General features: G+C 33.6%; 1 protein-coding gene across 3 annotated transcripts in view; it reads left to right on the forward strand.

The window, feature by feature from the left end:
* The window catches only part of Rsh (radish), a 201,662-nt gene that overhangs the window by 56,395 nt on the left and 120,405 nt on the right, over nt 1-24,862 (forward strand). For all 3 annotated transcript variants that reach the window (XM_049844570.2, XM_049844573.2, XM_064038527.1), the window contains exon 3: nt 7,854-7,885. The gene's annotated coding sequence lies outside the window, so the exon portion shown is untranslated. The remainder of the gene's footprint in view (nt 1-7,853; nt 7,886-24,862) is intronic.

The following is a 24,862-nucleotide window of genomic DNA, read 5'->3' on the forward strand; positions in this document are numbered from 1 at the left end:
TGGAAGTTAGCGCATCTCGAGTCTAATTATCGCAACGTGTGAGTCATCAAAACTTAACACTTTGTTTTTGAGTGTCACTATTCCAAATCAAGTGTTTACGTATGGTGACAGTATGGAGGTCCAAGACCAAGGTATGTACTTCTATTATCAACTACTTTTTTATTTATTTAATGCGTTTAATATTTTATTTTATTTTTTTATTGAAGGTAGCGTTTTTGTAGATTTGTTTGGTATACTTTGATTTCATTTGGACCTATAACTTTTTGCTGCTCAGTGCTGCACTTGAGGCAAATGTTTTTCGAATAAAGAGGATGTTCTTATAAAACCATATAAGTTTCATCTGCATCTTTCTGCTCCTTCTTGGGTTAAAGGAGTGTCAAAGTATGCATGTCCATAGTAAAGAAAAAAACTTTATATTTTAAGTTCAGCTTTGATGTTGTTTTAGGTAAAGTTTTCAAATGTTCTATTTCAAGGACGACTATTTTTGACATTTGGCACTCTAAAGAGGGTAGTCCAAATGAAAAATGCAACATGTCCTGAATACTTTTACAGAAACATCGTGCCTTTCGGATGACATCGAAAATATCAAACTAGAGACTTTAAGTAATAAAATTATGAATGTATGTAAACGAATTTCTCATTATTGGGCAATATCAAATCGTAGTAGGTCTAAGTTTATAGAGAAATATTCAGATTGGCTGAATGTAGTTGAAAATATTGATTTAGAGCGAATTGAGTTACATGTATCTCAGAAGTCTGACAAAGTTGAACCATCAACTTCTTCAGTCAGATCCCTTCCTAACAGATTTACGAAAGTTCCCTGTCAAAAACAAAAGGTGTACTATCAAAAATTGTACTAGATTTGTTATCTGTTTGTAGTAAATACTTTTGAGCTTGAATGTATTCTGGTATATTTTGTGTTTTGTGTGTATTTGCAAAAAAGGTTGTTCGTGTATTTTTGTTGTTTTATTTTATTCCTTTATGGTTGTTTTTAATATAAATAACCATTATTTATATAGATTTTTCATTAAAAGTCGCAGTATGACATGTTCTAGGTTTATCGTCTAAAACAAAATTACTGCGAGACATTTTTACACCTAAATAGTGATATATTTTTTAATGAATGTGGATATGTTATAATTTTAATAATTTACACTTCTCTTAACATATTTCAACGTGTAAAATAAATTAATCAAAAGTATTTGTGAGTTTCGTATTTATGGCCGCCTTTGTATGGAGCGTGAATCACTGTGCATAGACTCAAATTACTAATTACGTTCTGAATTTACTCCGACAAAACATTACGACTAATTTGTTAGTAACTTATGACTCAATTATGTCATTCATAAAAACACATTATGTCAGTAATTATGGAAAAACGAGGTTATATGTGAAGACTTCAGAGATATTGTTTTTAAATAGAGAATTCCATGTTATAAGCTCCGTACAATGTCTGTAGTCCATAGGTATATGTGTGTTGTAATATTCTTAAGAGTCCCAGTTTAAAAAAGCCAGGTATATATTTTATATTGATTTTGGATTGCGACCGAATGATGAATATCTGTAAAGCTCCTAAACCTAACATTAAAATTAAAACCGAGTATTCTTATGTAACAATATTGCGAAAAAGTCCTTAAAAATATACACAAGCACTCACAATTAAACATTTCCTTAACCTATGACCTTTAAAATCAATAAAACAGATGTACCCTCCAGCACTATTGGAATCGATAGTTGTCAATACGCTCGCAATACTGTCATTTGGCCAAAGTGCAGCTTTACGAATTCTCGGAGGATTATTGACGTGGCACCGTCTTCTATGTAGAGGTATATTGAGTTTACTGTCTTATGTAATACGTGACCCACAAGTGATGTTGGAACTTGGAAATCGTAGCTGGAAGCTGGATACCATTCAGGGAATATTAGGTTCAATGGAAAATCTACATGTTTTAGACAGGCTTTTGTCAATTGTTTTTTTGTCTGAGACATTTATGGATGCTTATTTTATCTATGTTTATTCTAGAGGTAAAGTCACTCAAGATTTCACGAGTAAGTTCGTTTGGTGTTTACTCATCATTAAATAGCTCTTCAATTATAAACGTGTGTCAGTATCAATATTCCTAGAGACAGTATTGAAAAATGTATAGTACGGTGGTTTTTTGATGCTAGACAGCTGTGTCTGTGTGTGTACAATACAAAACATGATATTTTCACACTATACATCAAGATAGTTTGACTTTGACTAGAAAGAGCTTGCCCTTACTCACTCGCCTAACTTCATAAACCTAAACACATTAGGTCTTAAACATTTAACACAACAAGAGCCAACAATGCGTCCATATCAAGAAAACCTCTCAGCACAGATTACGTATTGAGTGACCGTTACAATCCACTTTGTCGTTTGGGTGAACGCAACCAGCTACGTTACCGCAAATCCCTTTAAGAGCATATCAGCAGGGATTCTGCAATGTATTACTGTTACGTATATGTTCTTGAGATCGTTTGTGTGTTTGACTTGGGAATCTTGGGCTTTTGTTTTGATTTCTATTGCTTGGGATATTAGGTATATTTGCTGTTTAGGTTCTTTTTCTGTAACTTTTAACCTTGTTTCTTTAAATCGATCCCGTTTTTCTCACACCATATTTAAATCAATGAAGGCAACCATTAATGAACGGTCGGCTGTATGAAAAATAAGATGCGCTATTGATAGGTATGAATAAGTACTTAAATAAAAAATATAAAAAAAAACATACTTTTGTCTCTCCTTGAACCTAAGGACATTTACTTCCCTTAAATACTTTCCTTTTACATCTCAGTAATTACAACACTTCGTATAATATTTGGCAAACGAACTCAAAGAGGTACCTACCTACTTAAACAAATATCTAATTAATGACAGTAAATGACGGTCTGAACTCAAATTACCTTCTAGTTGAGGCAGTTAACACAATTAGAGATTACCCATGACTGTTCCCGAATTAATTTCAAAGGTACGCACTAAATAAAGGCTCTTACATTTGTAAAATAAACTCTTGTCAGCCTAAAATATCCATAAATAGGAGTGCCTGAGCTCTAATGACCGATAAAAGTGTTGAATCATTTTGAATAATGAACATAGATTTAAATAATGGAAAAGTAAGCTCGATTTTTTGCTTGCTTTTATCTCAAGTTGCTATCTACTGAGTGCATTAAAAACACTACATAAGCTTTTTTGACTTTTTGAAATAAATTACATGACCAACAAAAACCCTTTTATTTGTTCAATGAAAAGTCAAAATAAAAACCCCCATCTTCAAAATTAAACTGAAGCAGGTTCTAAAATAATTCCTTTATATCATCACCCTCAATTGTTGCAGACGTTACATTTATAACCAAAACCAAACAAACGAAATTCAAACATGTTTCTATTTGTGTTTGCTATGTGAAACTTGAAATTGTTTGTGTAACGACAACGCGACCGAACTGTAACGAAGATAGGAATTAGTGGCGGTAACACAAATATTATCTGGCAAGGCTTGTTTGAAGTACGTGCCCCTCTTAAACAAGTGGTCTGTACTGTCTTACTCATAATGTTGTGAGTGGCCCAGTTTGAGTCGTGTTTTGTTTTAGTATCCACGAGCTAACTCGACTCTTCTTAGGACTTGAGTGGCAATTGTTTCTGCTAAAAAGACTAAAATTAAAGGCCCATTAATGATAACACGAGACATAATCAACTTCAAAAAAGAAGGTTCTCATTTTGTTCTGTATGTATGTTTGTGCGCGGTTATCTCACATTTGGGTGAACCGATGTGGATGCGGTTTTCAGCATAGTGCATGTCGATTTCATTTTATTTTAACTCATAAGAAAACATTGAAAATTGGAGTTAGGTACTTAAATATAAAATGTTGCAGTGTGGTTTTCACAAATGACTTTCAATGCCAAAGACGTAATTTATGTATGTAAAGAGTTCGCCAAACCGAAACGTGTTATTTTCTTTGACGAAAATTGCGCTAAGTATTTCAAAGTAATCATAAATACTGAGGCATAAAGTTTAATCATTTATTAAAGTTTGTCGAGTGCGGCCTTAGATCAAAGGACGCGCTCCCGTTACCTTTTTTCGCTAAAGCAAGATTATTTATCGACTGCCTCTCAAAGTAACTGCGAATTAGTTTAAAACGTGATTTGAAAACCGTAGAAAGTAATTAGATATTTTTTTAACAAACTTGTAAAACCTATTTTTGATTTATGTTTGCTAATTTATTTATAGGGTAGTCATAGTCATAACATTTGCATCGGCTTTGAGCCTCCAAACCCATAGCATATCGAAGCTAGTCAAATTATAGTTTTCAGCAATCAATATCCTTAGTCAAACATCTCAATACAATATTCTGAAGCCACTGTTAATTTGGTCGATAGAAAACCAGGAAATAAATTAACACCATTATCGTCTTCCGTTTCCTTTCAAGCAAGATCGTAAGTATGCCATTAAACAAACCCCCGTTTAATGGCTTGCCTACCCACAGTTTTGCGAAGCACAGGGTAACGGAAGACACTGTATAAAAGCCTTTAAAAACCTGTTAATTTTAAACGTTGTACATTAACATAAACGCCACACCTCACTTTGGTGGCATAAAAATGCCATCGGCTGTATTTTTATGTGAGTACGAAGATTTTATGGTAAAGGTGTAAACTGTGTTGCAAATAATATTGCATAATCCGTTTTCTCAAGAATTGATACCTAAGTGTATGAATTTTGCTGTCTATATATTTATGTATTGATGAGTAAATTTTGTTTTTTTTTACAAAAATATTCGTTGAATATGAATGATTTTGAAACGCTCTATTTTTTCATAAAGTTCGAGTTTACATGAACATTTTTTTTATAACTTACGTCGAATTATAATGTTCTGAACGTCGTCACATAAACAACGAAATTCTACACCTTATAAAAAGGAAAATTTGACCATTATTTTATAAAGCATAAATTGAGTTGTTTTTCCTGTGATGGTCAATAAAAGTTGTCAGCTCAAATGACCTCGGTCTTAAGGTACGAACGATAAATCATATAACATGATGCGGTGACCACCTTAACTAAAACCACTATGGTACCTTGGTCCCTACAATTTTCTTCACCAAAAAGCAACGAAGTACGAATCCCTCGGGTCTCTTTAATTTGGTCATTCCTTTGCCCAAGTACCGTATACCTTTAGGATTAGCTCTTAATTAAATTTCCTTATAATTTAGAGTGAGAGTTAGTTAATGCAGATTTTAATTCCATGTGCGCCATTTTTATTTCTTTCTGTGAACTTTTAGGATTTACTCATCTAGTAGGTTGTAAATGTTCTTTTTTAAAAAAGGTTTTAGGTCACTAATCTATCTGAGCTTTATAAAACAATTAATAACATAAGGCCTAAAAAGTAAAAACTTTTGTCTGGTCCTAAAGGTAAGATTAATAAAAATATTCTGAAGATACTGAAAAAGTTGTAGTAAGAGAGACTCACAGTTTGCAATATACCTGAAAATATACTCTGCAGCGAAGCAAACAAACATAAATCCAATGACCGTTAAATCAATACTAAACAATAATACGAAACACAGTTCCAGAATGTTCTAGATTCCCACGAACATTTCTGAAACAATTAGAAATTACAGCGCGCAGCAGGTTTCTAATCGCTTTAACAATGGATGTGATCAACTCGCGTGAAGTACCAACTCAGTACAACGAAGTACCTGGTATAACGTTCCTAGCACGACGGCTGTTCTTGAGGTTGACCCCTAAATAAGCTGGAAAATACCCAAAGCGTATTTCTCAGAAATTGACGCTAACAATAATGTAATTACTATCGGAATTTCGCCAGGGTCCGGGTTGTCGATGCTGATATCTCAATATTTGATCTGATAATAATACTCAGGTGAGAATCGTAGAATGTAGGCGCAAAATGTGTGCTGTTTACCTGTGCTCGGAATTTGGTTATGCTTGGGTTGTAGGTCAAATTGATGTATAACATTTTATGGTAAATATTTATTTAGGTCTGTTCTATTTTTGGTACCCAAATATACAATTTTTTTTCATATAAAATTGTGCCATTTATTAAAAATAGCCCAGCAGAATAAATGAGTATCTCTACTAAAATCTAAATATAAATCCTTGACGCGATACACCCTCTCCGCTGGTGAACTGAGTTATTTTTATGTAACTGCTGAGATTCTATTTAAAACTGATTTCCAATATACTCCGATGTAGCTTAGCTTGTATATTTTGCATGCCTTGATACAATAGAGAAACTCTTCGTAATTATTTTAACACCATTCATACTATGTTTTTTGAAAATAGATTAATAAACGGTGTTAGATGATTTGAATCACCGAAATAAATGCTATCATCCCTATCATTTTTCTAGCCTTTCCCCATGTCTTTTGGAGTCTGATTAAGTTGGCAACTGGATGCTAAGCACTAGTGCATCGGCATGGCATCGGACGGCAGGATACAGAATTAAAAAAGTAAACTGAAATCCTTTGAGAAGATAGAAGTTGCTAACTTACTCAATTTTTTTATTCAACTGAAATTAATTAACAAATTATTTACAGTACTGTCTATAAAATTGCTAACTATAAAATTACAAAGTAGCTTCACTGACTTACTAATTAGATTTGACCCTCAACAAAATAACCTGCACAAAATTCATCGGAAATCCAAAATCTAGTCGTTCTTGAAAATTCAAAGCTAAACAATGAATTCCCAGTAAAACTAGTTGAGCGTTCCACTGAATTAATTTTAGTTTTGACAACCGCTTGACCTGCCATTTACCTCAAAGCTATTCGAAAACTAATCATAGCCGATGTTGGGACACTAAATAAACTAAACATTTAGGTAATAATGTATTTAAGTTCAGATTGAATTTATTTTCTAATATTAGATTTTTGTTTTTTTGAAAAAAAAATGACTAGTACTAAGGCCTTGCAATGATAAAATAATGACTTTTAAAGGGCAACTAGGCAAGACCTTATTTTTATAAAGGGATTTTATCAGGCGTGGGTGTAAATAAGATTAGTCATTTATTTGATTTATGGTCTGTCTCAAAAATATATTGATGCGATTCGTCTAGATTAAATTTGTTGCAATGTAAATAGAGCTTTTTTTGAGATTAAGATGTGATGTAATTAATTTAATGCAGTAACAGTATACGTCAATCTCATTACAAAGCATTACAAGAAATTGATCATCGTACAACCAAAATAATGCAACATTATATTATTTATAGAATGTTTTACTTTCCTTCATTCTACTTCCCCAAAACAAAAACAAACTCGAAAATTAATTTGAAACTGGCGACAGCCATTTTCTATTTCTAGCGCCAACAAATCGGGAGCACCCAATTAACAATTCAGTAATCAATTAAAACGTTCTCGCAGGAGACCGCCAAAGGTCAGTACGCAGGACCCCACTGATTTTCATTGTTAGCCGGGATAAACAGAAGCAAGTTCTCAACAAAAAGATCTGCCCGCCAAAAGATCAATGGGGATTTGTGGGATATTGAATTTTCCCTCCAAAGCGAACTAACAATGGTTTTGACATGGGTCTGAACGGCCATTGCTTATGAGTGCTTTTCGAGCCACAACTTCGCTGCTTGATTGAGTTTCTCATAAAATTATGGTAAAAAACCTCTCCACAGTCGTGCCACGAAGTTTAATTATGGGATTTCCATCATAAATTCTGGATAATACTGAGATTCGCCGCTTCACAATTTTATTTTGTTTTTCCTTGTTCCAGGCTTTGCCATTTGAACAGTATCGTAAATATTAAAATTGTAAGCTTTTAAAAACGTTAAGTTACTTAAGAACACATATAAATTCTGTTTTATGTTTGTTTCAGATGTTCGATCGTAATGAGAAGAACGTGAATTGGTAAGTGGGTCAAACTTTTAGTCGCCTCACTTAATAATGCAGAGGATGTGAACATGCCCTTGACTATGTATAGCTATATTTCTATTTATACATGTTTAGGAAAACCCTTTGAAACTTTGCAACTTCATTCTTCACTATGTATACTTTAGACCCCAACATTGTTGGGAAAAGGCTTGAGAGATGATAATGCATACTTTGGACGACTGATTCTAAATGCATCATGTAAACTCACTACTAATCTTAATAAAAATTAAATACATTTAAATCAAAATTGAACAAAATATTGTGACACAATATTAAAATATTGAAAGAAATTATTATTATAATAATATTAAGAGTAATAAACATGTAATTAGCAGCACCGGATCGCAGTTAATTGATTTTCCTCTTTCACTGCATTATTACTGGGGTAACGTCCATAGACGTCATTGAGTACACTTATCGACATTCTCCACCAATAGGGGAATTGTGGGGATATTGTGCCATAGTTTTCCTATAAAAGAACATTATATGGGAATAGAACTGAGATTACAGAATTAAGTTGCGTTTTATTCATTGGATACGAATGAATCAATGTAAATTTTTATTTCCTTAAAAGTATATTTACTTAAAATTCTATTTTTTTTATTAATGAAAATTGCATTATTTAAATACTCAAATTAATTTACAAAAGAAACATAAAACATCTCACAGCCTGATATTACACTGCCGGGCAAATAAACAATACCCCACAAGTAGACTGTAGGAACATAAATTTCGTAGCAGTAGCATATTGAACAAGGAACTTCTCAGATATTCAAACGAGGCCATCAATTTTGTTCCAAATAAGAAAGGCCTACAAATCGACGCACATGTGATAGGAATGTATGAGACACCGCAGCTACCCTCCGGAGATTATTTATCGGGCCTCAAGTGTACCGTGATTTACTGAACGGCATTCCTTTCAACCGTGACATTCTATTCGGCCTATTGTATGATGAGGGCGATGCTGTGTCCACTATAATATATCTTTTTTCAATTTACATGTAAATAATATTTTTATGCCTTATTTGTGATCTTGTTTTGATATTTTTTTTTTTTATTAACCCTGTTTTATTATTGGTAAATAGAGGTCATAGTTATCTTATACCTACGTTTAACTTAAAAAAATCTCTAGGCGACTAGTAAGATCACGATAATCAAAAGATCGTAGCCGATTGTAGCCATTCGTAGCCGTCTACGATCGTGTCTACGGCGTAGCACGTAGCCACATTATGAAAAAGTACTCAGCATTTCATTTCAAGTATCCGATTTCCACTTCATGGTACACAAAAGCTCTCCGAAGCGAGAGAGTAACGTTCAATCTTTTGAAAACGTTCAACTGTAAGGACTTTATAAGTACTTTCTCATTTTTCATAGTAAAAATACCTAAACATTCTAGCCAATGGAAAATGTACTTTCATTTTGTATCTTTTTTTTTGTTTGAGAATGCACTTTCTAATATATAGCCCTTATTTTGTTACCTTGAATATTTTCAGCTGCTACTGTGATAATGAAACCGGACATACCTTTTGCGCAAGAGGGCGTAACCTTGTAAAAAATAAATAAATAATAGTTTATGATTAGAATTTATTACCAAATCTTTCGTAAACATTTAGAACAAAATCGCATCAATTTTCCTCTGTCCATCGTACTACAGTCAAAGAGCAAGATAAACTTCAAAACATAAGACAGGTGATAACCGAGCCAGATAATTATAATTATACACAAACCTTTATTTGTATACATTTCTGCGAATCTTACAATTGATAAGGTCCCGACCCTCTAAGATTATGCCTCTCGCGCTATTTACTAATGAGAAACAAATTCAAAGTTCTCGACACTGAAACAACGGGTATATTTAATGATTAGTTATGTTTAAATAAGGTGTTATTATACTAATTACCCTTTTGTAAGACGCTAATTGTAAAACAAAAGAAAATCAATTGTGTATCGCGTATCTGCGCTCCGATAGACAACGATTTTAGGGCTCATTCATGCAAGTTTTTGTAAATTATTCTTATCAAATATGCTTAGCAGTAGAACTTTGCCTTATTTTAAGAAGTAAGATAAAAACAATGCCATATTTTGATAAAACATACATACGTAAATTAAAGACATTCATGTAGGGATTAAAATAGCTCCAAAAAATCAAATAAACACAAACAAGTTTTTATAATAAACCAAGCATATCAAACAAGCATTATTCCAGAATATTCTATCTTATTCTGTGACCTTGGAGTACGTGCAAACTGCTTACTTTTAGTCGGATAGTTGGTTTGGGCTCATATGTGAGTATGAAGATGAGTGGAAGTACATGCGTAACAACGATCAAGTACCTGTCCGGTATAAGACCGACTAAAAACTTTGATTGAATTCAAGACTTTCAAAAAAAATAACGGATCAAAAGTCATTTATTCAAAGTAGGCTGTAAATCAGCACTTTTTGAAGGTCTAATTTACAAAAGACAGCTTCCAAAACGCCCGCCTTTCACCTCTTCCTATGTATTTTTACTGGGAAGAAGAAGTGGTAGAACAAACTCCCCAGCAATATTTTTTCCTACCACTGGGCCAACAGTGGAAGATGTCCAGGATACAGCGAAGTAAAAGAAGAAGATACGGGAAGCGGACCCCGTCACGAGACGGGATAAACGCTAAGAAGAAGAAGAAGACTGGGCCAACAGTCGGTCAACTTTTTAGTTTGCAGTGTGTGAGTAGACTTAATCCTCAAGAGATAACACATTCGTTTATATATTTTACGAGGTTTTCTTGAGGGTAAAAATATTTTCACGTACGACAAACAAAGAGAGGGAGTTTAGGAACGTGACGACTTTCAGACGAGATCATGTTAGATGTTATGAATAAGCCACGATGTTTTTAATGGCTGTATTTGCTTTGGGAGTCTATTGTTGGCAGTTTTCCTTTATATTTATATGCTGGGTTGGTGGATTTTAAGAGATGATTGGGTTGAGTATTTATCCGCAATTTGATTATTTATTTTTTTGAGATGTAACATATCAAGTTTAAACCGCCATATTTATTACACCAAATAGAAGTGACTGATGATTGAAAAATCGGCCCTAATTCTGAATTAAATAATCTGTGTCTATATAAATTAAGTGTGTCGTGAACATGAACGAATACAATATTTTTGTAGTTTAACATTCTTTTCAGCTTACTATAAAATACTTCTACCGGAATATTCGCCTTAGTTTAGTTTTTAGTTACTATAGCAATTTATTGTTAATTCGCTTATAATAAGCACTTTTACGCCCGAGACACAGGTTTTTATCTAGTTCGGGCAAATTATACATCAACACTTTTTAGAATTAGCAAAATATTGTAAAATAATTATGTTAAAAGTGAAGTAATAAACAATTTATTTATTTAGTTTAAAATAACGTCTTTAAAGTTTCTCCTTTTACATCGCGCAAAACATTGGCATTCAGTCGCTTCACTGAAATCCGAATCCGTTTGAAGTCACGAAGAAAAAAGCTAAAGAACTAAGAAAATGACTAACTTGTTGCTTCATTCACTAGCTCTGTTATAAAACTGTAACGATGAAATTTAATTTTCCGTGACTGCTTCAATAATGTTAATAAATATTCAAGAGCGCACAACTTTGCGGTACCCTCAATTTACTAAACCATTTATGGGCACCGACATAAAGCTTTGCCTGTTAATAGTCTGAAAAACTTTGTGAATACGTGTCTTTGTATAGAGTAAAACATGTTTTTGAATTATTAACATTTAGAAGCGCAAAATATGGGCAAAAAATTACATATTTTGAAATTGTTCTGTGCTAAAATATTGTTCAAAAATAATTTAATGTCAATACAAAATTAACTAAGTCTATGTATCTTTATTTCACATAGCTTGAATTAAAAACAAGACATTTAAATTTAATCTGGATCGAAGTATCAATAAGTTAATCACTAGGAATCTTTTCACAGTCGTTTTCCAAGACCTCAGACAAAAATTAGACAGCAAAATATTACCATTCAACAATAGTAAATAACTAATTTTCTTCTACCGAAATATTTCCATGTTTTTTGAGAACATCCATTACATTGTCACAGCCACTGACATTGGCAGACGTAAAAGTAACTTTTTAAAAGATCGATCACCCATCACCGGTGTCTGTTGACGGAATGTGATGGATACATGTTACTCGCATCTCTTGTAGTGTATCTTTTATCTCTTTGTTACTGGTAGTTAAAAGGCTAAAATACTTGTTTAAATAAAAAGTTCGATTACGACCAATGAAGAACCTTGATAAAAACCATGGTTAAAAAGTTACAGGTAGATAGATATATCCATTTTAGTAATACATCAATTTAAATTACAAAAAAAAAAATGAAAATATTAAAAAGTTGTGACACAATAGACGATCGCTTAAAGCAGGTTCTTAAGTCGCTAAACTATGAATGGCAATCCATATGCTCTTAGAATTTCTAGAAGATACAAACAATTTTCCTTTATTTCAATAATTCTCTTAAGTAACATCCAAGTTTCAGTTGCTGTACAAAACACGAAATATGATTGCAAGTAAAATAAAGGTTAAATTGACTTATTGAAACTCCCGAAAAAACTTAATAAACTGCAAATTAATTATTACTTACTGGTGCAAAATATAAAATAAATTCACGCTGTCCAGTAAATATGAAGCCAGGAACACAATTGTGCAATTTATCGCAAATGCTTTATTACCCACCCGGGTCCCTGTTCGCTTATCGTCCCCATATTTCGTGAGGTTTATTTTTCTGAATACAAAAGAGACATGGGATTACTTGCGTAGAATCTATTTACAATCCTACCTTAGATTCTTGTGTGTCTCCAGATAAATGAAATTGTCCTTGTTTTGGGAAAATATTTTGGGGCATGATTTAGAGATTGTGTATCATGCTTTCAATTTAATCAAAACATAGAATATTTTTAAAGAACTGTTAATCAGATGTAGCTAGCACATGCATACTCCACTGCGAACTGGAGTGAAATTCAATAAAAAATAATATTTTTATAGTTACTTATATAACAGTGTAATAAAATAGACATATGAATATATAAAAGAGCACCAAAAATACTTTTACTATAGTTTGTTACCAAAAAATAACCCAAATTCGTCATAGGTCAGCAAGTATTAACGGACCACCTCGCTCGAGCTACAAATTCTGACAAATAACTAAACATTAGTCCGAATTAGTGGCCAGTGTACCGACCGACGTTATATTAACAACACTTGAACCAAGATTAGTTATTAGTTCTTCTACATTTACTATGAAAGATATTATATATAGACCTACTACATTTATTTTTACTTTAATCTACACTAATATTAGAAAACCAGAGGCTATTTTTGCTTGAACGCGCTTATCTCAAGAACTAGCTGTCAGATTTGACAAATAGCCCATTATTTTATTGTGGAAAGCTATAGACTAATAAATTCTCATGGGAGTAGTTTCCACGAAACGCAGACGAAATTGCTGGCGGAAGCAAGTTAAATAATATTCTACGATTGAATTACTATACACAACATCTTAAAAAAAAAACTATTTTACCCAGTTTTTTGGAAATTGGTCCCACCAAGAATTTGCCGTATCTTATAATATGAGCAATTCCAAACTCATGTAAAATGTATCCTAAAAATATATAACGAAAGATTCGGTAAACATTTTGTTAGGTAAAACTCATACGGCCGATGATAGCCGAAATTACCCGAGTGTGTTTCGACTGAGTCGGAAAATCTACGTTCATAACGTAATTTGCGAAGTTACTCGGGTTAATTTTCGGGATATGTTTCTACATGGGCGATACACACGGCGTTTTGGTGTTAAACTTGTGTTGTTTATTTCAGGATACGGTCGTTTGTATATTGTTGTTATGTATGTATAAAATAATGTACAATAGTAAGAGATTTTTCAGTCTGATATGTCGTTATATGCGTAATACTCAAATTGGAATATCTTAGTTGGATTATAGGCTAATCACAACTACCATCCCTACTAATATTATAACTGCTAAAGTAATTTTGTCTGATGCTCTTTCACGATAAAAACTGCAATGAACTAGGATCAATTTGAATGAAATTTGTCATTCAAATAGCATAGAACAAAGAAACATTATGCTACTTTTATCCAGGTTCGTCAAGAGTGTGGGACTCAGTGAAACCGAGAGCTAGTCTATACTAATATTATAAAGAGGAAAACTTTGTTTGTTTGTTTGGTTGTAATGGATTAACTCAAAAACTACTGGACCGATTTAAAATATTATTTCACCATTAGAAAGCCATATTATCTGCGAGTAACATAGGCTATATTTTATCCCGGTGCGGGCAGTAGCTCCCACGGGACGCGGGTGAAACCGCGGGAAAACGGCTAGTATTTTATAAAACCTGCAATAGCTAGTTTTTAAAGAACCTACCTGATTTGATAACGTTAACGTGGGAAGCAACAAGGGTAAATATTTTCAAGCGAAGTGCGAATATTTTTAAGCAACAGCCGGTAGCACCAGAATATTTTTCTCAACGGTCAGATATTTTCCCGTAAAGCGATTACAGGGGACATATTAACTTAATTTCGGTGCAGCGACTAGTCAATTACCGTGTTCTACGTATATTTTTCCTGTACGACACAAATGTTATTAAAATTACTCGTGCATAAACTTATATTGGACAGAAAAAGTGATCGCATCCTTGGCATTTACTGAGTACCCGTACACTAGAAACTTTTAGTCGGTCGATAGTTTGTTTGGGCTCAAAAATCAATATAAAGATGAATGGTTAGTACGCACATTACAAAGATGCGAGTGCGAATGGCAAAAAAAATTGCCCGCCATCCAGTTAACTGTCGGCCGACTGTTTGTCTGCAGTGTGCGATTACTCTAACGTATAGGTAATAGAATTGATAAGAACGCGGCTAGAAACGGATAAACGTCTCACTTTTATAAGGTTTCCTATGATAGATTGCTTTGAATGTTGTTACAAAAAATGTAGGAAAAATACTGTAATATTTAATTGTTTCCAAGAACCAAAAATTACCTACCTATCGTATTCATTACTTTTTGCGTACCATACAATTTCTATAGAAGAAGCCATCAAAATTCGTCACCACGTAGGTACGTGAACTTTAACATTAAAATGTCCTGTTAGGTACAATTGCCAACACAACTCAATCTCCTACCACGACATACACATTTATTAACAAGAATGTAAATAGAACTATTAGTGAGGTACTTTCAGTACCCATATAACTAGGAACAGTATATCTAGGACAAGATTACTGGGTCAAGGTGTGTGCCATCTAAACCTGTTATCGGGAACTAATGTAGTTCCTGGACTGGGTCAAGAGCGGGTGCAGGGATATAGGCCTAGGTATATGTACCTATGTGTATTGGCCAGGTCTGTAGATACTTTTAGAGGTTGCCTTGGACTACTTATTGTGGGGAATTTAAGTTTATAAAAAATTATAAGTCGAAGTAATAATTTTCGTGTATTTTTTAAAATTAAATGATAAGAACATCGTATTGTTGCGTCAAATCTTAATTAAACAGAAATCAAATGTCATATATCAAGATATACTCAACTCTAAAAACCCCCGAAGTAGATGTATTTGAATTTGGGATGTGTTGATAGAATTTATGGATTATTACTTCTAACAAAATCCTTCATTTCTTCATCTCAATAGTTAAAAACTTTCCTAGTTTCAAATAGTGATTGAAACAGAAAGCCAAAGTTTGTAGAGTACATATCGCAATATCCTTTTATAACAAATATGCAGCAGCTTCGCTTTCAATATATATAAAAGAACGAAGTACATTTACGACTAAACTTCCAACGAATACGCGGATAGAAGTTGGCTTTCAACCAACGCAGTGCGCCATTGAAATAGGTATTCATTATTTACAACTTTTCTATCTTACTTTTTTCCCAGAGCTGGCTAATTAAACATTTCAATTTAGCCTGACTACTGTACTGTAGGTAGCAAATAAGAGTAGTGAAAACTAGTTTGAAATTAACTTGCAGTATTATAAATGCATTGTTAATAGTCACGTAATTTGAACGAATTGATTCGTTTCACCAAGTTTTAATAACAACTCAGATTTTTTAACAACACATTTATATAAATGGCCCACAATGCGGTTGTTACAAAATAATATTCAAAGGCAGATAAAAAGTTCCCAACACTCAAATAACTGATAAGGAAATATTCAACCAGGCCAATAACTTTTAAAAAGCATTCCTTTAAATTATTCAAACCATTCCAAAGAGGTTCGAATATTTATTTTGTGTTTGGAATTTTATTGAAATCTGTAGAGGAACCGTTTTATAAAATGCCAGGTTATTTCGGCGGTATTTATAATTTATTTTTGAGGATTGCTTGAGGCGATTTTTATAAGATTAAAAAGAGTTTTGTAGCAAATCCTTAAGATTTACGAGATATATCCATCGAATTGGAAGGCGTTTGCGAAGGCCCGCGAATTATTTTTCAATAACCTTCGGAAGGTAGGAGCCCCAGGTGTGAGTTAGCTTGTTATTGCCAATATTTTTTTTACGAAAAAGTGTTTATTGAATATTAAATTGTTAATGCTTAAGATCCCTCGCCAGAAATGGTTCGGGTGGGTACTTGGTATATTTTTTACAGTTTTACTTGGGTAGAATGTTTTAAAGTATAAGTCTACTGCTTCTTGCAGTTGAAACCCGATATTTTGCAAATGAACTATTTTTACAGCAGCTACTAGCTTTACTAGCTTTTTTCAAGGTTTACGTTCATATTTATGAAATCAACATATGAGTTATATTTATCTCAGTTATCCACATTATATATCCAAAAGCTACATTACATATTTTTGCTTACACCAAAAGTTGCCTATGTAGTAACATCAGATGATATGATAATTTACTTTCACACTAGTAACAATCAACTGTCAATTATCGAGACTCAATCCAACATCACAGAACAAGAACATAAGAATAATTTCCATACAGCATCCAGGTAAAACACACATCGGTCGAACACTGATGCTATAAAAACAAATATTCCCGCTATCCCTTAATAAAACTGCACACGAATCGAACATGAATTGATTGCATTGAAAATGTTTGCTACTGGAAGATCGTTTCATACATCTGCAAATACAAACAAACCAGAATACCTATGATGAACCTGAATATATAAAAAGAAAAATTCTGTTGAAAAAACTCGGTAAATACACTGAAAAGTCAAAGGTATTAAGTGATTGGTGGAGTAGTCAAAACGAAGATTTGAAATAGCTTCTGAAAAAAAAAGAAATCAAATGACTGTACCATTGGCATACTTTCACTTACATGGTGTTTTGGATTTACGCTTATGTATTAATCAACTTTCAATACATATCTTATTATAATGAGCATATTATTCTAACAAATGAAACGTCTTATTGCAAGCACATAATTACCTGTCAATATTGTTACCGGACCCCAATTGACGTTGAAAACTCCTGAATCCATTGTTTCACCCGATTCCATTTCAAATCCAGTCGGACATTTTAATAGAAAATCTGAGAATTTAATTAAGAAAATAAATGTTGTTTATACAGCTTTGTGGTAACGAGAATTTAGTTCAACGAGTGTTTGGTAAATACTTGAAGTTTGTACAAATTAAAGGTTGGTTTCTAAGAGAGTTTTGGCTGTCACTTTTCCTCCCTTAATTTAAACTGTGGGAAACTAAAGCTGGATTTATACGATAATGAAGGTATGATTCCGGTTTTATACATTCCCATGGATCCGGCTTATGAATTTATGGAGCCCGTATCCGAACCTTAATCCCTCATAATAATTGATCAACAGTATTATCTTGTGAAGAAGATGGAAGGACCGTAATTTTCCACATTTATCTATTTCATCTGTGTTTCATTTTATGAAGCAAGCATCACTATGCGACTTATAGACAGAAGACTATTTTCTGTTACAAAAACCCTACAAAAAGTAACGTGGTCACAAAGGTAAGATTTTCCTCGACATCTAATAAAACAAAACCTTTTTCAGTTTAATCAATTATATTTGATCTGATGATTCTGTATAGAATTTCTCGGGAAGGGACAGTGAGGAAAACCATCGGGCGATGGTTTCCGATATTGTCAAAGCGGTAAGAAAACAATGAACTCTATTGATAAAGGAGCAGACGGGTGGTGGCCCGAGCCTTGCACCCTACAGAGAGATGGATTTAGATTGATTGATCCTCCCACGTAGATTGAATACAGATTGAGGTTTCGTAAGCCATGTGCAGTCTTTCAATGGATTGGGGTTAATTTCCTTAATTAACAATAATGGCGCGGTTCTGTTTGTACTCACTAAATAGTTTTAGTTGTATAGACAAATTAATCTTCCCCAATAATTTGAAATTGTTTGAGATTTAAGAAGCCCTTTTGCAAAGAAGTTTTTCGTATTTCAATTAATTAAGGATTAAATCTTTTTTAATTAACGAGTATCGGCTTCCGTGAAGTTTTTAGAATTCCCTTTCAACATTTTCTGATTCTTTTTAAAGGATCCCGTTTCTTTTGCGGTCGTTTCTTATTCACAAAATAAATAACGGTCACAACGTTTTGATGTTCACGTACTTCTAATGTTTTTACAGGCGAGCACAACAGTTTTATATTTTGTGGGAAATATGTAAAAAACGAAGTGAGATTTCTTGGAAGTAAAGTGGCTACCCTTGTCAACGTGAGAGAGACCGACAAGTACTTCCGATAGATAGGTATCGGGCAATGTCTACTGAAAGAACCTTTAGTGGAACATAGACGCATCAATAACCGGAGACGTGTACACAGTCACTTATTTATTATTACTGAATACCAGAATACATCGATTCTCATACGTGAGGCGATAAATTCGAAGACGGTCTCAAATAAGCTGCATGCTTGTCGAAGGCAACATTTACGAAACGAAATCTTGTATATTAAAACTTCTTCGTTGTATTTATATTCCGAATTATGGCCGTGGTTTTATAATTAGTGTAAAATAAATTAATTTATAACGACTGAGTCATATGAAAGTAGTTATGATTTTCATTAAACATGATAAAAAGCACTATGTTTTTGAACATATTAGGAATAGATCGCTTGAAAACAAACACCAATTTATAGACCATTGATTTGTTAAGTCACATACCACGCTAGACGGCAAGCAAAGATAGTAACTAAAATGGACGATCACCAACATACGCTTTGGTAGGAATTAGCACTGGCTACAAGTTTTGCGGTCAAGCGAATTTAGAGTTCCACTGTTCTTACTTTGTTCAAGCTTTCGTTGTCACAGCTGCATCTTCCTTGCAAAAAACGTTGCCTTTGACCGTTTAGAATAAAATGACTAGCGGAGGTGCCATAACGCCAAATTGCTTAAGAAATTAGTTCGACGGAATGCGGGAGACGAGGATCATTGCTATTTTCACCTTATATCATTTCAGTAATATCAAAAATAGTTGACAGATGTCTCAAACCACCCGAACGACTCGTAACTGATCGTTTTGATCATGCCAACCGTACTTATTTTGACCTAGAAAAGGCCTGGCCTACCTGCATTATGGCATCTCTTCTCATCTTACTCCGTGGCTTCGTTGAACAGTCTATACAATGTATAAGATGGTAAATTGTGGTGCACCGGTGCCGGCAGTGCCCAGCGGTGTGTGAGGACAGTGTGGCTTCCTAAATAAAATGCTGTGCCTTTTTCTTGTCTACAAATAGGAGAAATAAATAGGAGTACATTTTAAAGGCTTTAATTATACTTTTTTGTTAAACGTAGATGCGATTTTTTCGTAAGCTGGTGGGAAAAATGGAGTAATTTAAAACTAAGGATTTGGCTTCCTTTTTTAACCTTACATAACTATTTACTTAAAATCTTTCAAATTTATTTACCAGACTCATGCAATAGACCTTTGCTAACTACATACATACATACATAATTTATCCAAAAATGCAATTGCTTAAAGTACGTAATCAAATACCATTTATTTTAAATTCAGCACGGCTAGCTGGAAGTTAATAGGGTAAAGGCGGGATAGATGCCCCACTTTTTGAAATATGCTTATAATTTAATAAATATTGGTTCTACATTAATAACACCTATGAATATAACTAGTTTAATCCTTTATGTTTATTTGTGATTTGTCTTTTTGGACCTATACACTACACGTTTTGCAGATTTTAGCTTTTTGTAGACCTCAATTTTTGGGGATAGATGCCTACCCCTATGGATAGATGCCCCACCTTGAAAATACTAGCGAGGATAGATGCCTACGGTGCGGGATAGATGCCCTTCATACTGTATAAGTATATTATATTAATAGTATTTACATATTTTTTGACTTTAATTCATTTGAAATGAAATGTATTTTGCCGTTTTTAAAATCTTTTTATATTCATTATCAGATTAATTAAAATTAACACAATAAAATTCTAAAAGTATTTGATCAACAAAAATAATGTATTTTATATTTTCAACCCTTATTACAAAATATTAATTATTTAGTTTCAACATGCAAAATTATAAAAATCATTCTTTCAAAAACTAAAATATCACAATATACTTAGAATCATAATGTTTAACCGGACAGTGAAAAGTGTACAGGTTTTGTAACCAGCACTGACACATTACACATTGAATCCAGTCGGATTTAGGGTTTGGTTGTTCATAGTTTTCAAAGCATTCTATGCAGTTATTTTTATTTGTATCTTAAAGCTCATCCTGTCCATCTCTTTTAGTCTTTTTCACCGGCAAACCTTTAGTTTTCTTTCCCTTAACTATGTTCTGAGGTGAATTGTCTTCATGTTCACTGTTTGAACTGCAAATCATTCGTAATCAATAAAAAGTATACACAACCTATACATAAACACATGAAAAATATTAAAATAAACACAAAAAAATATTAAAAATATATATTCAAAGCACTTATAATACATTCAGGGTACACGTGGTGTATGGAGGGATAGATGCCCCTAGGGGCACCTATACCGTAAAAAATCAGGGCAACTATCCTTTTTGACAGGGTTAGATGCCCTAGCATTTTTTAAAATAAATAAATACAATAGAGCAACTATTTACATCAAAATGTATACTTCATGAAACAATATACATACGTGATAAAAAATTTGATGGAATTAATATCTACTTATAAAGTTATACAACAGCAAATACTCACCTTTAAAAAATTTACGCTCGCTGTAAGTTCGCCGCGGAGATGAATTCACACACGAGCGAAACGCGACCTCACCCCTCGATGGCGCGTGGCTAATTTAGGTGCGGGGTGCTTGTGGCTTCTAGTTAAACGGTTGTTTCTTAATCGCGAGCATGGGAAGTTAGGTTTTTTAAAAATGGGGCATCTATCCCACTGCGGCATCTATCCCGCCTAGGGCTGCCATCCGTCCGGGTTTCCCCGGATTTGTCCTCGTTTGGAGGCCGTCCGGGGGCCGTCCGGGCGGGGTTTCAAGAAGTGTCCGGGGAAAACCCGGACATTTTTCATAGGGCCATCTTAACCTATGGTGCCTGGGTATGCGAATTACCCGGGCGCCTAATAATGCAGAAGTCAAAGTGTCCCAAAACTCCAAAATTTTCGCGCTCGCTTCGCTGGCGGCTTCTTTTCTTAACACATTTTTTTTTACGTTTAGCTACTTTAATATCCCAATATTCAAAAAATTTTGCGCTCGCTTCGCTTGCGGCTTCTTCACTTTGCAGATTTTTTTATTATACAAGTTTAGGTGCTTTAGTGACCCAAAACTCAAAAATTTTCGCGCTCGCTGCGCTCGCGGCGACTTCACTTTACAGCTGTTTGTATTTTTCAACATTTTTTTGTCTAACCTATCAAGAAGGTAACTCCTAGTTTCCATATGAGCTTTCTTAATTATGACCTTCGAAATACATTAAGTCACAATCTTTCAATACTAGGTACTACATGAGCTAGAGACGGCCCTGACTTTTCATGTAAGGAAGGACCTCATTGAATTTAAGTAATATGGTAATATTAAAAATTAGGTCTTGTTTTGTTAAACAAAAAAAAATCGGACTCGTCCGGGGAAAAAATGCTATTTACGCCAAATGTCCGGGTTTTTTTAAATATTTGTCCGGGTTTGGCGAAATTCGAAATGGCAGCCCTAATCCCGCCTTTACCCTACATTTTTTAACACAGTATCACTTAGATGCTTTTAATCTATTTTCTCATTTATTAAGTAACGTCTGTCTAGGGAATTCTGACGATTATATCGAACTCCTAACTTCTAAACCATCAAGGTGGTTGTTCTAAACGCAATATTCCCAATGGAATGCAGCAGAGTTTCCCCCAACGCATTTGAGACCAACTCCCGAATAAAATAAAAGCACTCTTCTATATTACACCGACTTTATAATAAGTAGCAACTATATTTCATACTGTATTTATGTATGAACAAACTGTATTGTTCGTAGAAGCATAATAAGTCACCTCGTATCTTACTTTATGCACATCTTTCACTAATAAGCAACTTGATATTTTGTATAGCTATCATTATAAAGCCGTAATTGCTCTCATAACTAACGTAAATATACCTTTATTTTATTTTAAGTATTGTTACCCCTAAAATGGGTAAATAAAGCACATAACTCATACACAAGCTGAGAATACATGGCTTAATAATTATGATCCTAATCTTAGGCTGGGTACATACAAACCAGTCTTGTTACCACTCTTTAAACATTCTGTGTGACCCCGGCACAATTTTGTGTGTAAAATTTCTATGATAAGGGTCGAGTTTAGGAATGCCGAAAGCAAATAATTTGTACCTACCGTCTTCGCATATAATTATTTGTTGGCAACATTTTGCGGTATTTTCGCCCTGGGGACTTTATTGATCTACGTAGACTAAAGATGACGTAATCTGAGGGATATTAAAAGAATGTAGCAAGTATGGTTGTTAAATATTAACGATTTTAAGCGTCTGTTAGTTGGTGTAGTGTATTTCATAAGTTTGTGACTGGAGTAGATCATAGTGCATAAAGTACATACTGGAAAAATCTATTAGTTGGCAATTAGTAAATGTAGAGATTTCCCTATATTTCATGAAAACATCTAAATATTATTTTTCAATATACTGGATTTTCAAATCAAAAATAGATTCAGCCCAAATATTATTTTTCAATATACCTGGAAGTAATTAGTAGGTAAATAAAATATATAACAGTCAGTTTATTTTCCATTTGAAAAGAAAAACATTTTACTAAATGAATAATTCATCGAATCGAACGTTATTGAGATTGTTTCATCATTTCGGTAATTACGTCCATGAAAAATTAAATTACCCCCAGTGGCCTCAATACTGTTGTATATTTTTAATGTTACTAACATTTTATAAAACCATTACTTGATTTAATACGACGTTTTAAAATGGTTCCAAAATAAATTCGTTTACTGTGGATTCCTATAACCTATCTATTCTTTGTTCTGCGAAAATTGAAATTTTGACATCTATACTAATATTATGAAGCTGTTTGTTTGCGCGCTTATCTCAGGAACTACTGGACCAATTTAAAAATTCTTTCACTGTTTAATATCCCGTTTATAGAGCATAGCTTACTTTTGTGCTGTAGTTCCCACGGGATGCTGATGAAACCGATGGCAAAAGCTAGGAATTTATATAGAGCTAATCTCAAGCTCCAATCTCTAATCGCAAATCATTCTATAAATAGGCTCTAGAAATAAACCGTTTTTCATTGACTTTATTTTCCTGAATCAAAAAAAAAAATATAGTCGCAGTTTTACATTGGTAACTTTTCATTGCATGGCCAAACTTTAAAGTTGAAAACTAAACCCAAACTATAGAAATGGCAGTTAAAAAATATCAAACGCGAAATATTTCTCTAATGAATGTGACACATATCGCGTGCGCTACACATTTCCGAATGTGATTTCGAAATATCCGGATTGATTTTATTGCCGCGAGGTCGAATGCTGAAAACTGTATTTATATTTTATATCTGTAGGTTTATACATCGAAGTCTAACATATACGTGACCTGTAAAGGATTTATTTTCTTTCTTCAAAGTAACTCTATAGTTTATGTGCCATAATGTGTGTTTATAGAATCATCGGCACGAATCTTGAGGGCTGACCTTCACCAATCCCGAGTGACAGCTATGACGCGATGCGAATCACCGCTTTAGCCCGCCCCCGCGCCTCACTTCATACCACAAAAAGGACCCAATAAATTACTTCTGCGCAGGTGAAGGTCAGCGCTCAAGATTCGTGCCGATGATTATAACAATACCACTTAGTTTTACTGTCTCTCGTACAATATGGAACATAAAGCATTAATATAATTTAATTGCACGCCTTTGTTCTGTTAATTATTATTTTTGTTGGTGTCTGGCAAAGATAAAGCTTATGATTGCTTACTGTGTTACGCCCTCTAATATTAAGACTTTCTAGACAGTGCCTTGTCATAACACTGCTACTGCCCCAAGATCAGACCAGACAAATATTTGTTTCTATAAAGAGATCGATCTTTTCTAATAAATTGAAAATATGTTATTGCAGTGGAAATATTGATATAATGAATTATGCAGTACTAACACAACAATCTTATCAATGAAGATTTTTTCCCAAACAGAGAAAAATATTCATCTTCAAGTCCTGCTAACAATTTAAAAGATAATAATGATCCATTGACAATTTACTGTCCTTTGAAGAAAGTTACATATTAATGAGTATCTGATTGTGTCCTGATTTAATTATGTAAATATCCTCCTCTTCTGAAACCTTTATATTCGTGGTGATTGCTTTTCAGTATAAAATAACCATTTAACCATAATTGCGCTGAGATCCGGCCTTTTTGCTGAAGGCTACAGTCATTTTAATACCCGGATGTAAACTGAGGTTGATCAATAAAATTAATAATGCAGTACTTGAATGTTTAAAAGTTCAGTTTATTTTATTTTGCAAGAATTTTGTAAATATTGGTTTAT

Source organism: Helicoverpa armigera, chromosome 16 (assembly GCF_030705265.1).
Source record: "Helicoverpa armigera isolate CAAS_96S chromosome 16, ASM3070526v1, whole genome shotgun sequence".
Classification (NCBI taxonomy): Eukaryota; Metazoa; Arthropoda; class Insecta; order Lepidoptera; family Noctuidae; genus Helicoverpa; species Helicoverpa armigera.